Genomic DNA, 13260 nt, shown 5'->3' on the forward strand with positions numbered 1-13260 from the left:
AAATTGCACAGTAGACCATAACTCCTGGTGTAGGTCCAGTGTGCCTAGCACCCAGAGAGGTTGGTTGCAGGCCTTCAACTGGCCTCCTAACCAACACCGCCTTCATTGGCACAGAGGGAGAACCAGCTTTTATCGGCTGAACCGACCCCGTGAGAATCCCAGCAAAAATTCAATACGACTTTAACTTTGAATGTAATGCACAAACGTTATCCGATCTCAGCCGAATAAAGCAAATCTTTTCGATCGTCACAATTAGTATACGAGTATACCGTGTAATGGATCCGCTGCTTCCTAGAACATATTTCAACAGGGAGAGTGTTTTGGATATTATACTCGCCTACATACGAACACATTAATGGTCATATTACAAGTGAATAAAAGCTGCTGTTCCTTTTTCTATAGAAACAAAAAAAAAATTGAAAGTTTGCATTTAGTCTAAAATTTAAAAGAAATAGTCTTCACAAACCGAAAACTCATCTGATATAAGTTCATAGGCTACCATGCCCAGTGTCAATTGGAATAAAATCATTTCTGTTATCTTCTTTCTTACTCGCCCCGAAGGGTACAGGGGACCACTGCAAAGACAATCGAAAGGGTATTTTAGTTGTTTCAGTATTTCACAGTGACGCGGCCTAATACCCAAAATTACTTTATGCGAAAACGTACGCTTTCCGCGTCACACAGCCCGACGCATCTATTCAGTATCAATTTGAAGAGACTGCCTAGTACCAAGTGAACCCAGAGCATTTTGACGTGAAATCTCAAAACTATTGCGCCGTTGGTCTTCCCCCTCAACTCACCATACTAGACAGATTTCGGTTTCGGTTCTAAGACCTACAGGTAGCGCTGTTAAGTTGTTTTCGCGAAGGTTTCTTTGTCATATTACTATCCAATCGCAAAGACTTGTAAAATTTGAATGTAGACAGTATCTGCAGGCATCATCTGCCTGACAGAAAAATAATGTTGTTAAATCTCATATAATTTGTCTTTTGGCAGTTAAGTACATTATAACCAGTAGAAGCACCTGAAATGTGGTTCTAAGAAGAATGTTGACAGTTAAGTGGACTGGTAAGGTAAGGAATGAGGAGGTTCTGCACAGAATCGGAGAGGAAAGGAATTTATCGAAAACACTGACAAGAAGAAGGGATAGGATCTTAAGACATCTGTTAAGACACCACGGAATAGCTTTCATGATGCTAGAAGGAACTGCAGAAGGTAAAACTGTAGAGAAAAGCAGATATTGGAAAACACCCTGCAAATAATTGACTCTAAGATGAAAGGGTTAGCACATGAGAGGAAATTGCGCCAGGCCGCATCGAACAAGTAAGAAGACTGATGATCAAAAGAAAAAAAAAGCTAGTTGACTCCTAAGGCATTATAAAAAAAAGGCTGTACATGAAAAGTTAAAATACAATCACACACAGAATAAAGTTTACACGATTCATAGACAGCTGTCGCACACAACTCCCCTCCCTTAGGTTGAGAGACGACGTTGATGGCAGGAAGAGCATATGACGTGAAGTTAAATAAAATAAAAAAGTAAGACCAACACTTGAGTACAGCGGAATCCGCAATTGGACGGAGAAACGCTAAAGAAAAGAAGAAAAAAGAAGCAACATTAGTACGTTCGGTGACTAACGAATCTTGTTCATCAATAACCCTGACTTTTATTTTACTTTCTAAGAAGCTAAAGTAAGTTTTTCCCTCCGCCATTCCTCCCTTACCTCAGCACCTCAGATCCGGCATACTGTTTATCTCTTAGTAGAGGCACCCAAGAAATTATGTGTGCTATTTCGTCAAGAAACATGTAGCATAAAATTTTAATTAGCGCTTGCATTCCTGCCGTAATTCATTCTCAAGATCGTCATTAGTTGCATGGAAAGACAATAGATCACGTCTCAAAAGGCGCTCTTGTTTTCCTCGTACGAGGGTCATTTCGAAAGTTCTGCACACTGTAAGATCGAAGTGAAGAAATTAATTTATTTTAAAAAATACCTTTACAGGCCTTGAATATAATCTTCATTCTTGTTTGTGATAGATTCCCAACGTTTAAACTACCCCTGTATTCTTGATAGGGCGTCTTCATTATTGAGCTTCTAGGATTACTCGAGCCACTTCTTGGAAGCTTCATCACTTACAGTTGAACTTTCGTTTAACGACATCGGTGACAATGACAACTCGGCTACAACGTCGTGATTTCTGTGGTATGGCCATATTCCTCATAAGGAATATACTTACCATCCTTGCTTAACACGGCAAACGTACTATATATGCATGTACCTCGCATATAGCGTCATTTTCAGGTCGAATTAGCGAAAAGATTTTCCACGAATCAATGTACTGTTGAAGGAAATCTGAAGTGTTATAGACTCTTTGCTGTTCCTTACCTTTGTAAACGATTTGGGAGACAATCTGAGAAGCCGTCTTAGGCTGTTTGCAGATGACGCTGTCGTTTATCGATTAATAAAGTCACCAGGAGATCAAAACAAATTGCAAAACGATTTAGAAAAGATATCTGAATGGTGCGAGAATTGGCAGTTGACCTTAAATAACGAAAATTGTGAGGGCATCCACGTGAGTGCTGAAAGGAATCCGTTAAACTTCGGTTACACGATAAAGCGGTCAAATGAAAAGGCTGTAAATTCATCTAAATACCTAGGAATTCCAATTACGAACAACTTAAATTGGAAGGAACACACAGAAAATGTTGTGGGGAAGGCTAACCGAAAACTGCGTTTTATTGGCAGGACACTTAGAAAATTTAACAGATCTACTAAGGAAACTGCCTACACTACGCTTGTCAGTCCTCTTTTAGAATACTGCTGCTCGGTGTGGGAACCTTACCAGATAGGACTGACGGAGTAAATCGAAAAAGTTCAAAGAAGGGCAGCACGTTTTGTATTATCTTGAAATATGGGAGAGAGTGTCTGAAATGATACAGGATTTGGCCTGGACATCATTAAAAGAAAGGAGCTTTTCGTTGCGATGGAATCTTCTCACGAAATTCCATTCACCAACTTAATCCTCCGAATGCGAAAATATTTTGTTGACACCGACCTACATAGGGAGAAACGATCATCACGATAAAATGAGTGAAATCAGAGCTCCTACGGAAAGATATAGGTGTTCGCTCTTTCCGCGCGCTATTCGAGATTGGAATAATAGAGAATTGTGAAGGTGGTGCGATGAACCCTCTGCCAGGCACTCAAATGTGATTTACAGAGTATCCATGTATATGTAGATGTTCTAATATGGCAGCCTGGCATATCCTTCTCTCTGCCCTTCCGTCAACAATAGATGTAGTATAGACTCCTCACCTTCCCTAGCGGTTTCATACTACAGTAGTGGCGACAATCACAGAACTTGTCAACAGTGCACAAGATGTCGGTTTCCATAACAATCTGTTACGAAGTGCCCACTTTTTAGAACAGTATGGCCAGTAAAAGAAAAGTTTTAACAGTGGAAGAAAAAATGAAAGTGATTCATGAAATCGAGCGTGGAACTAAAAAGGTTGACGTGTCTTCGTCAGTTCTACAGTCCAAACGTTCGGAAGGACAAGGATAAAACTCTTACTGCGTTCGAACAATGAATCTAAAATAAAGCGGTTACGAAAAACTGAATGGAGTGACGTGGATGAAGCGGTGCTGAAGTGGTTTAAGCAAGAGAGAAACATCAGAATATCTATTAGTGGACCTCTCCTAACGGAGAAAGCAGAAGAATTTGCCAGGAAATTAAAAGATGAGGAATTTGAGTGCAGCAGTGGCTTGATTGATAGATTCCAGCATCGTCACGGCATCACTTGTAGCGAAGTGAGCGGTGAAGCCAACAGTGTGAATACTGAAACATTCCAACAATGGCCGACTACCGTGTGACCTACAATTCGTGAAGGATCTGCAGACAGTGATATATTTAATACAGGCAAGACTCGCATTTTTTTTAAATTGACTCCTGACAAAACTCTGACATTCAAGTGCGAAAAATGTGTTGGTGATGATTTTTCTAAAGAACGGATACACAGTTCTGGTTTTTGCTAACACAATTGGAACAGAAAAACAAATGCTCGTGATAGGTAAATCCAAATCCTAGGTGTTTTAAGCATATAAAAATCTGACAGTGCACTACAATGCTAATAAAAAGTCCTGGATGACCCCCATATTCTTCGAAGCTGAAATAAGGAGTTGGGATCGGGAGCTTAGAAGTCAGAAAAGGAAGATACTGGTTCATGTCGACAATTGTCCAGAACATCCTGCACCCTCTGGTTTGGAGAATATTAAGCTTGTTTCTCTTCCTGGGTATACGACAAGCGTATTGCAGCCTGTGGATCGAGAATTAATCAGGAGTCTGAAATGCCAGTGTCGTAAACTCATATTACTCAAAATAAAACAATGCACTGAGAAGAAGCAAAATTATTCTACTTCACTGCAGAGTGCGATCAGATACATTACCAAAACTAGGAGCTGAGTCAAGGCCCAAACCTTCAGGAAGAGTTTCCGTCGTGCGAAAGGCACAACTGAAGGAGTAAATGCCTCCAAAATTGAAGACACGTTCGATGACACTGATGATCTGCCACTATCTGATTTGTTGCCTGAAATCAGTTGTGATATTCTCAGTCGGTGCGACTTTGAAATGTATGCAACAATAGATGATTACCTCGTTACCTTCAAGAAGGGTTTCCGTCATGCAGAAGGCACAACTGAAGGAGTAAATGCCATCAAAATTGAAGACACGTTTGATGACACTGATGATCTGCCACTATCTGATTTGTTGCCTGAAATCAGTGTGATATTCTCAGTCGGTGAGACTTTGACATGTATGCAACAATAGATGATTACCTTGTTACCTTCAAGAAGGGTTTCCGTCATGCGGAAGGCACAACTGAAGGAGTAAAAGCCTCCAAAATTGAAGACACGTTCGATGACACTGATGATCTGCCACTATCTGATTTGGTGCCTGAAATCAGTAGCGATATTCTCAGTCGGTGCGACTTTGAAATGTATGCAACAATAGATGATTACCTCGTTACCTTCAAGAAGGGTTTCCGTCATGCAGAAGGCACAACTGAAGGAGTAAATGCCATCAAAATTGAAGACACGTTTGATGACACTGATGATCTGCCACTATCTGATTTGTTGCCTGAAATCAGTGTGATATTCTCAGTCGGTGAGACTTTGACATGTATGCAACAATAGATGATTACCTTGTTACCTTCAAGAAGGGTTTCCGTCATGCGGAAGGCACAACTGAAGGAGTAAAAGCCTCCAAAATTGAAGACACGTTCGATGACACTGATGATCTGCCACTATCTGATTTGGTGCCTGAAATCAGTAGCGATATTCTCAGTTGGTGCGACTTTGAAATGTATGTAACAATAGATGATTACCTTCTTACCTTGAAAAAGGGTTTCCGTCATGTGGAAAGCACAACTGAAGGAGTAAATGCCGTCAAAATTGAAGACACGTTCGATGACACTGATGATCTGCCACTATCTGATTTGTTGCCTGAAATCAGTTGTGATATTCTCAGTCGGTGCGACTTTGTAATGTATGCAACAATAGATGATTACCTTGTTACTTTCAAGAAGGGTTTCTGTCATGCGGAAGGCACAACTGAAGGAGTAAATGCCGTCAAAGTCGAAGACACGTTCGATGACACTGATGATCTGCCACTATCTGATTTGTTGCCTGAAATCAGTTGCGATATTCTCACTTGGTGAGACTTTGAAATGTATGCAACAATAGATGATTACCTTGTTACCTTCAAGAAGGGTTTCTGTGATGCGAAAGGCACAACTGAAGGAGTAAATGCCTCCAAAATTGAAGACACGTTCGATGACACTGATGATCTGCCACTATGTGATTTGTTGCCTGAAATCAGTTGTGATATTCTCAGTCGGTGCGACTTTGAAATGTATGCAACAATAGATGATTACCTTGTTACCTTCAAGAAGGGTTTCCGTCATGCAAAAGGCACAACTGAAGGAGTAAATGCCTCCAAAATTGAAGACACGTTCGATGACACTGATGATCTGCCACTATCTGATTTGTTGCCTGATATCAGTTGTGATATTCTCAGTCGGTGCGACTTTGAAATGTATGCAACATTAGATGATTACCTTGTTACCTTCAAGAAGGGTTTCCGTCATGCGGAAGGCACAACTGAAGGAGTAAATGCCGTCAAAAATGAAGACACGTTCAATGACACAGATGATCTGCCACTATCTGATTTGTTGCCTGAAATCAGTTTTGATATTCTCAGTCGGTGCGACTTTGAAATGTATGCAACAATAGATGATTACCTTGTTACCTTCAAGAAGGGTTTCCGTCATGCAAAAGGCACAACTGAAGGAGTAAATGCCTCCAAAATTGAAGACACGTTCGATGACACTGATGATCTGCCACTATCTGATTTGTTGCCCGACATTAAATGTGATATTCTCAGTCAGTGCGACATTGAAATGTATGCAACAATAGATGATTACCTTGTTACCTTCGGGAAGGGTTTCCGTCATGCGGAAGGCACAACTGAAGGAGTAAATGCCGTCAAAATTGAAGACACGTTCGATGACACTGATGATCTGCCACTATCTGATTTGTTGCCTGATATCAGTTGTGATATTCTCAGTCGGTGCGACTTTGAAATGTATGCAACATTAGATGATTACCTTGTTACCTTCAAGAAGGGTTTCCGTCATGCGGAAGGCACAACTGAAGGAGTAAATGCCGTCAAAAATGAAGACACGTTCGATGACACTGATGATCTGCCACTATCTGATTTGTTGCCTGAAATCAGTTGTGATATTCTCAGTCAGTGCGACTTTGAAATGTATGCAACAATAGATGATTACCTTGTTACCTTCAAGAAGGGTTTCCGTCATGCAAAAGGCACAACTGAAGGAGTAAATGCCTCCAAAATTGAAGACACGTTCGATGACACTGATGATCTGCCACTATCTGATTTGTTGCCCGAAATTAGTTGTGATATTCTCAGTCAGTGCGACATTGAAATGTATGCAACAATAGATGATTACCTTGTTACCTTCGGGAAGGGTTTCCGTCATGCGGAAGGCACAACTGAAGGAGTAAATGCCGCCAAAATTGAAGACATGTTCGATGACACTGATGATCTGCCACTATCTGATTTGTTGCCTGAAATCAGTTGTGATATTCTCAGTCGGTGCGACTTTGAAATGTATGCAACATTAGATGATTACCTTGTTACCTTCAAAAAGGGTTTCCGTCATGCGGAAGGCACAACTGAAGGAGTAAATGCCGTCAAAATTGAAGACACGTTCGATGACACTGATGAACTGCCACTATCTGATTTGTTGCCTGAAATCAGTTATGATATTCTCAGTCAGTGCGACTTTGAATGTATGCAACAATAGATGATTACCTTGTTACCTTCAAGAAGGGTTTCCGTCATGTAAAAGGCACAACTGAAGGAGTAAATGCCTCCAAAATTGAAGACACGTTCGATGACACTGATGATCTGCCACTATCTGATTTGTTGCCCGAAATTAGTTGTGATATTCTCAGTCAGTGCGACATTGAAATGTATGCACCAATAGACGATTACCTTGTTACCTTCGGGAAGGGTTTCCGTCATGTGGAAGGCACAACTCAAGGAGTAAATGCCATCAAAATTGAAGACACGTTCGATTCCACTGATGATCTGCCACTATCAGATTTGTTGCCTGAAATCAGTTGTGATATTCTCAGTCGGTGCGACTTTGAAACGTATGCAACAATAGATGATTACCTTGTTACCTTCAAGAAGGGTTTCTGTCATGCGAAAGGCACAACTGAAGGAGTAAATGCCTCCAAAATCGAAGACACGTTCGATGACACTGATGATCTGCCACTATCTGATATTACCTTGTTATCTTCAAGAAGGGTTTCCGTCATGCGGAAGGCACAACTAAAGGAGTAAATGCCGTCAAAATTGAAGACACGTTCGATGACACTGATGATCTGCCACTATCTAAGTTGTTGCCTGAAATCAGTTGTGATATTCTCAGTCGGTGTGACTTTGAAATGTATGCAACAATAGATGATTACCTTGTTACCTTCAAGAAGGGTTTCTGTCATGCGAAAGGCACAACTGAAGGAGTAAATGCCTCCAAAATTGAAGACACGTTCGATGAGACTGATGATCTGCCACTATCTGATTTGTTGCCTGAAATCGATTGTGATATTCTCAGTCGGTGCGACTTTGAAACGTATGCAACAATAGATGATTACCTTGTTACCTTCAAGAAGGTTTCTGTCATGCGAAAGGCACAACTGAAGGAGTAAATGCCTCCAAAATCGAAGACACGTTCGATGACACTGATGATCTGCTACTATCTGATATTTGTCCGAAATCAGTTGTGATATTCTCAGTCGGTGCGACTTTGAAATGTATTCAACAATAGATGATTACCTTGTTACCTTCAAGAAGGGTTCTGTCATGCGAAAGGCGCAACTGAAGGAGTAAATGCCTCCAAAATCGAAGACACGTTCGATGATACTGATGATCTGCCAATATCTGATTTGTTGCCTGAAATCAGTTGTGATATTCTCAGTCGGTGCGACATTGAAATGTATGCAACAATAGATGATTACCTTGTTACCTTCAAGAAGGGTTTCCGTCATGCGGAAGGCACAACTAAAGGAGTAAATGCCGTCAAAATTGAAGACACGTTCGATGACACTGATGATCTGCCACTATCTGATTTATGCCTGAAATCAGTTGTGATATTCTCAGTCGGTGTGACTTTGAAATGTATGCAACAATAGATGATTACCTTGTTACCTTCAAGAAAGGTTTCTGTCATGCAAAAGGCACAACTGAAGGAGTAAATGCCTCCAAAATTGAAGACACGTTCGATGAGACTGATGATCTGCCACTATCTGATTTGTTGCCTGAAATCGATTGTGATATTCTCAGTCGGTGCGACTTTGAAACGTATGCAACAATAGATGATTACCTTGTTACCTTCAAGAAGGGTTTCTGTCATGCGAAAGGCACAACTGAAGGAGTAAATGCCTCCAAAATCGAAGACACGTTCGATGACACTGATGATCTGCCACTATCTGATATTTGTCCGAAATCAGTTGTGATATTCTCAGTCGGTGCGACTTTGAAATGTATTCAACAATAGATGATTACCTTGTTACCTTCAAGAAGGGTTCTGTCATGCGAAAGGCGCAACTGAAGGAGTAAATGCCTCCAAAATCGAAGACACGTTCGATGATACTGATGATCTGCCACTATCTGATTTGTTGCCTGAAATCAGTTGTGATATTCTCAGTCGGTGCGACTTTGAAATGTATGCAACATTAGATGATTACCTTGTTACCTTCAAGAAGGGTTTCCGTCATGCGGAAGGCACAACTGAAGGAGTAAATGCCGTCAAAATTGAAGACACGTTCGATGACACTGATGATCTACCACTATCTGATTTGTTGCCTGAAATCAGTTGTGATATTCTCAGTCAGTGCGACTTTGAAATGTATGCAACAATAGATGATTACCTTGTTACCTTCAAGAAGGTTTTCCGTCATGCAAAAGTCACAACTGAAGGAGTAAATGCCTCCAAAATTGAAGACACGTTCGATGACACTGATGATCTGCCACTATCTGATTTGTTGCCCGAAATTAGTTGTGATATTCTCAGTCAGTGCGACAATGAAATGTATGCAACAATAGATGATTACCTTGTTACCTTCGGGAAGGGTTTCCGTCATGTGGAAGGCACAACTGAAGGAGTAAATGCCGCCAAAATTGAAGACATGTTCGATGACACTGATGATCTGTCACTATCTGATGTGTTGCCTGAAATCAGTTGTGATATTCTCAGTCGGTGCGACTTTGAAATGTATGCAACAATAGATGATTACCTTGTTACCTTCAAGAAGGGTTTCCGTCATGTGGAAAGCACAACTGAAGGAGTAAATGCCGTCAAAATTGAAAACACGTTCGATGACACTGATGATCTGCCACCATCTGATTTGTTGCCTGAAATCGATTGTGATATTCTCAGTCGGTGCGACTTTGAAACGTATGCAACAATAGATGATTACCTTGTTACCTTCAAGAAGGGTTTCTGTCATGCGAAAGGCACAACTGAAGGAGTAAATGCCTCCAAAATCGAAGACACGTTCGATGACACTGATGATCTGCCACTATCTGATATTTGTCCGAAATCAGTTGTGATATTCTCAGTCGGTGCGACTTTGAAATGTATTCAACAATAGATGATTACCTTGTTACCTTCAAGAAGGGTTCTGTCATGCGAAAGGCGCAACCGAAGGAGTAAATGCCTCCAAAATCGAAGACACGTTCGATGATACTGATGATCTGCCACTATCTGATTTGTTGCCTGAAATCAGTTGTGATATTCTCAGTCGGTGCGACTTTGAAATGTATGCAACATTAGATGATTACCTTGTTACCTTCAAGAAGGGTTTCCGTCATGCGGAAGGCACAACTGAAGGAGTAAATGCCGTCAAAATTGAAGACACATTCGATGACACTGATGATCTGCCACTATCTGATTTGTTGCCTGAAATCAGTTGTGATATTCTCAGTCAGTGCGACTTTGAAATGTATGCAACAATAGATGATTACCTTGTTACCTTCAAGAAGGGTTTCCGTCATGCAAAAGGCACAACTGAAGGAGTAAATGCCTCCAAAATTGAAGACACGTTCGATGACACTGATGATCTGCCACTATCTGATTTGTTGCCCGAAATTAGTTGTGATATTCTCAGTCGGTGCGACATTGAAATGTATGCAACAATAGATGATTACCTTGTTACCTTCAAGAAGGGTTTCCGTAATGCGGAAGGCACAACTGAAGGAGTAAATGCCGTCAAAATTGAAAACACGTTCGATGACACTGATGATCTGCCACCATCTGAGTTGTTGCCTGCAATCAGTTGTTATATTATCAGTCGGTGCGACTTTGAAATGTATGCAACAATAGATGATTACCTTGTTACCTTCAAGAAGGGTTTCTGTCATGCGGAAGGCACAACTGAAGGAGTAAATGCCGTCAAAATTGAAGACACGTTTGATGACACTGATGATCTGCCAATATCTGATTTGTTGCCTGAAATCAGTTGTGATATTCTCAGTCGGTGCGACATTGAAATGTATGCAACAATAGATTATTACCTTGTTACCTTCAAGAAGGGTTTCCGTCATGCGGAAGGCACAACTAAAGGAGTAAATGCCGTCAAAATTGAAGACACGTTCGATGACACTGATGATCTGCCACTATCTGATTTGTTGCCTGAAATCAGTTGTGATATTCTCAGTCGGTGTGACTTTGAAATGTATGCAACAATAGATGATTACCTTGTTACCTTCAAGAAGGGTTTCTGTCATGCGAAAGGCACAATTGAAGGAGTAAATGTCTCCAAAATTGAAGACACGTTCGATGAGACTGATGATCTGCCACTATCTGATTTGTTGCCTGAAATCGATTGTGATATTCTCAGTCGATGCGACTTTGAAACGTATGCAACAATAGATGATTACCTTGTTACCTTCAAGAAGGGTTTCTGTCATGCGAAAGGCACAACTGAAGGAGTAAATGCCTCCAAAATCGAAGACACGTTCGATGACACTGATGATCTGCCACTATCTGATATTTATCCGAAGTCAGTTGCGATATTCTCAGTCGGTGCGACTTTGAAATGTATTCAACAATAGATGATTACCTTGTTACCTTCAAGAAGGGTTCTGTCATGCGAAAGGCGCAACTGAAGGAGTAAATGCCTCCAAAATCGAAGACACGTTCGATGATACTGATGATCTGCCACTATCTGATTTGTTGCCTGAAATCAGTTGTGATATTCTCAGTCGGTGCGACTTTGAAATGTATGCAACATTAGATGATTACCTTGTTACCTTCAAGAAGGGTTTCCGTCATGCGGAAGGCACAACTGAAGGAGTAAATGCCGTCAAAATTGAAGACACGTTCGATGACACTGATGATCTGCCACTATCTGATTTGTTGCCTGAAATCAGTTGTGATATTCTCAGTCAGTGCGACTTTGAAATGTATGCAACAATAGATGATTACCTTGTTACCTTCAAGAAGGGTTTCCGTCATGCAAAAGGCACAACAGAAGGAGTAAATGCCTCCAAAATTGAAGACACGTTCGATGACACTGATGATCTGCCACTATCTGATTTGTTGCCCGAAATTAGTTGTGATATTCTCAGTCAGTGCGACATTGAAATGTATGCAGCAATTGATGATTACCTTGTTACCTTCGGGAAGGGTTTCCGTCATGCGGAAGGCACAACTGAAGGAGTAAATGCCGCCAAAATTGAAGACATGTTCGATGACACTGATGATCTGTCACTATCTGATTTGTTGCCTGAAATCAATTGTGATATTCTCAGTCGGTGCGACATTGAAATGTATGCAACAATAGATGATTACCTTGTTACCTTCAAGAAGGGTTTCCGTCATGCGGAAGGCACTACTAAAGGAGTAAATGCCGTCAAAATTGAAGACACGTTCGATGACACTGATGATCTGCCACTATCTGATTTGTTGCCTGAAATCAGTTGTGATATTCTCAGTCGGTGTGACTTTGAAATGTATGCAACAATAGATGATTACCTTGTTACCATCTAGAAGGGTTTCTGTCATGCGAAAGGCACAACTGAAGGAGTAAATGCCTCCAAAATTGAAGACACATTCGATGAGACTGATGATCTGCCACTATCTGATTTGTTGCCTGAAATCGATTGTGATATTCTCAGTCGGTGCGACTTTGAAACGTATGCAACAATAGATGATAACCTTGTCACCTTCAAGAAGGGTTTCTGTCATGCGGAAAACACAACTGAAGGAGTAAATGCCTCCAAAATCGAAGACACGTTCGATGACACTGATGATCTGCCACTATCTGATTTGTTGCCCGAAATTAGTTGTGATATTCTCAGTCAGTGCGACATTGAAATGTATGCAACATTAGATGATTACCTTGTTACCTTCAAGAAGGGTTTCTGTCATGCGGAAGGCACAACTGAAGGAGTAAATGCCGTCAAAATTGAAGACACGTTCGATGACACTGATGATCTGCCACTATCTGATTTGGTGCCTGAAATCAGTTGTGATATTCTCAGTCAGTGCGACTTTGAAATGTATGCAACAATAGACGATTACCTTGTTACCATCTAGACGGGTTTCTGTCATGCGAAAGGCACAACTGAAGGAGTAAATGCCTCCAAAATTGAAGACACGTTCGATGACAC

The sequence above is a fragment of the Schistocerca piceifrons genome, chromosome 4 (assembly GCF_021461385.2).
Source record: "Schistocerca piceifrons isolate TAMUIC-IGC-003096 chromosome 4, iqSchPice1.1, whole genome shotgun sequence".
NCBI classification, from domain to species: Eukaryota; Metazoa; Arthropoda; class Insecta; order Orthoptera; family Acrididae; genus Schistocerca; species Schistocerca piceifrons.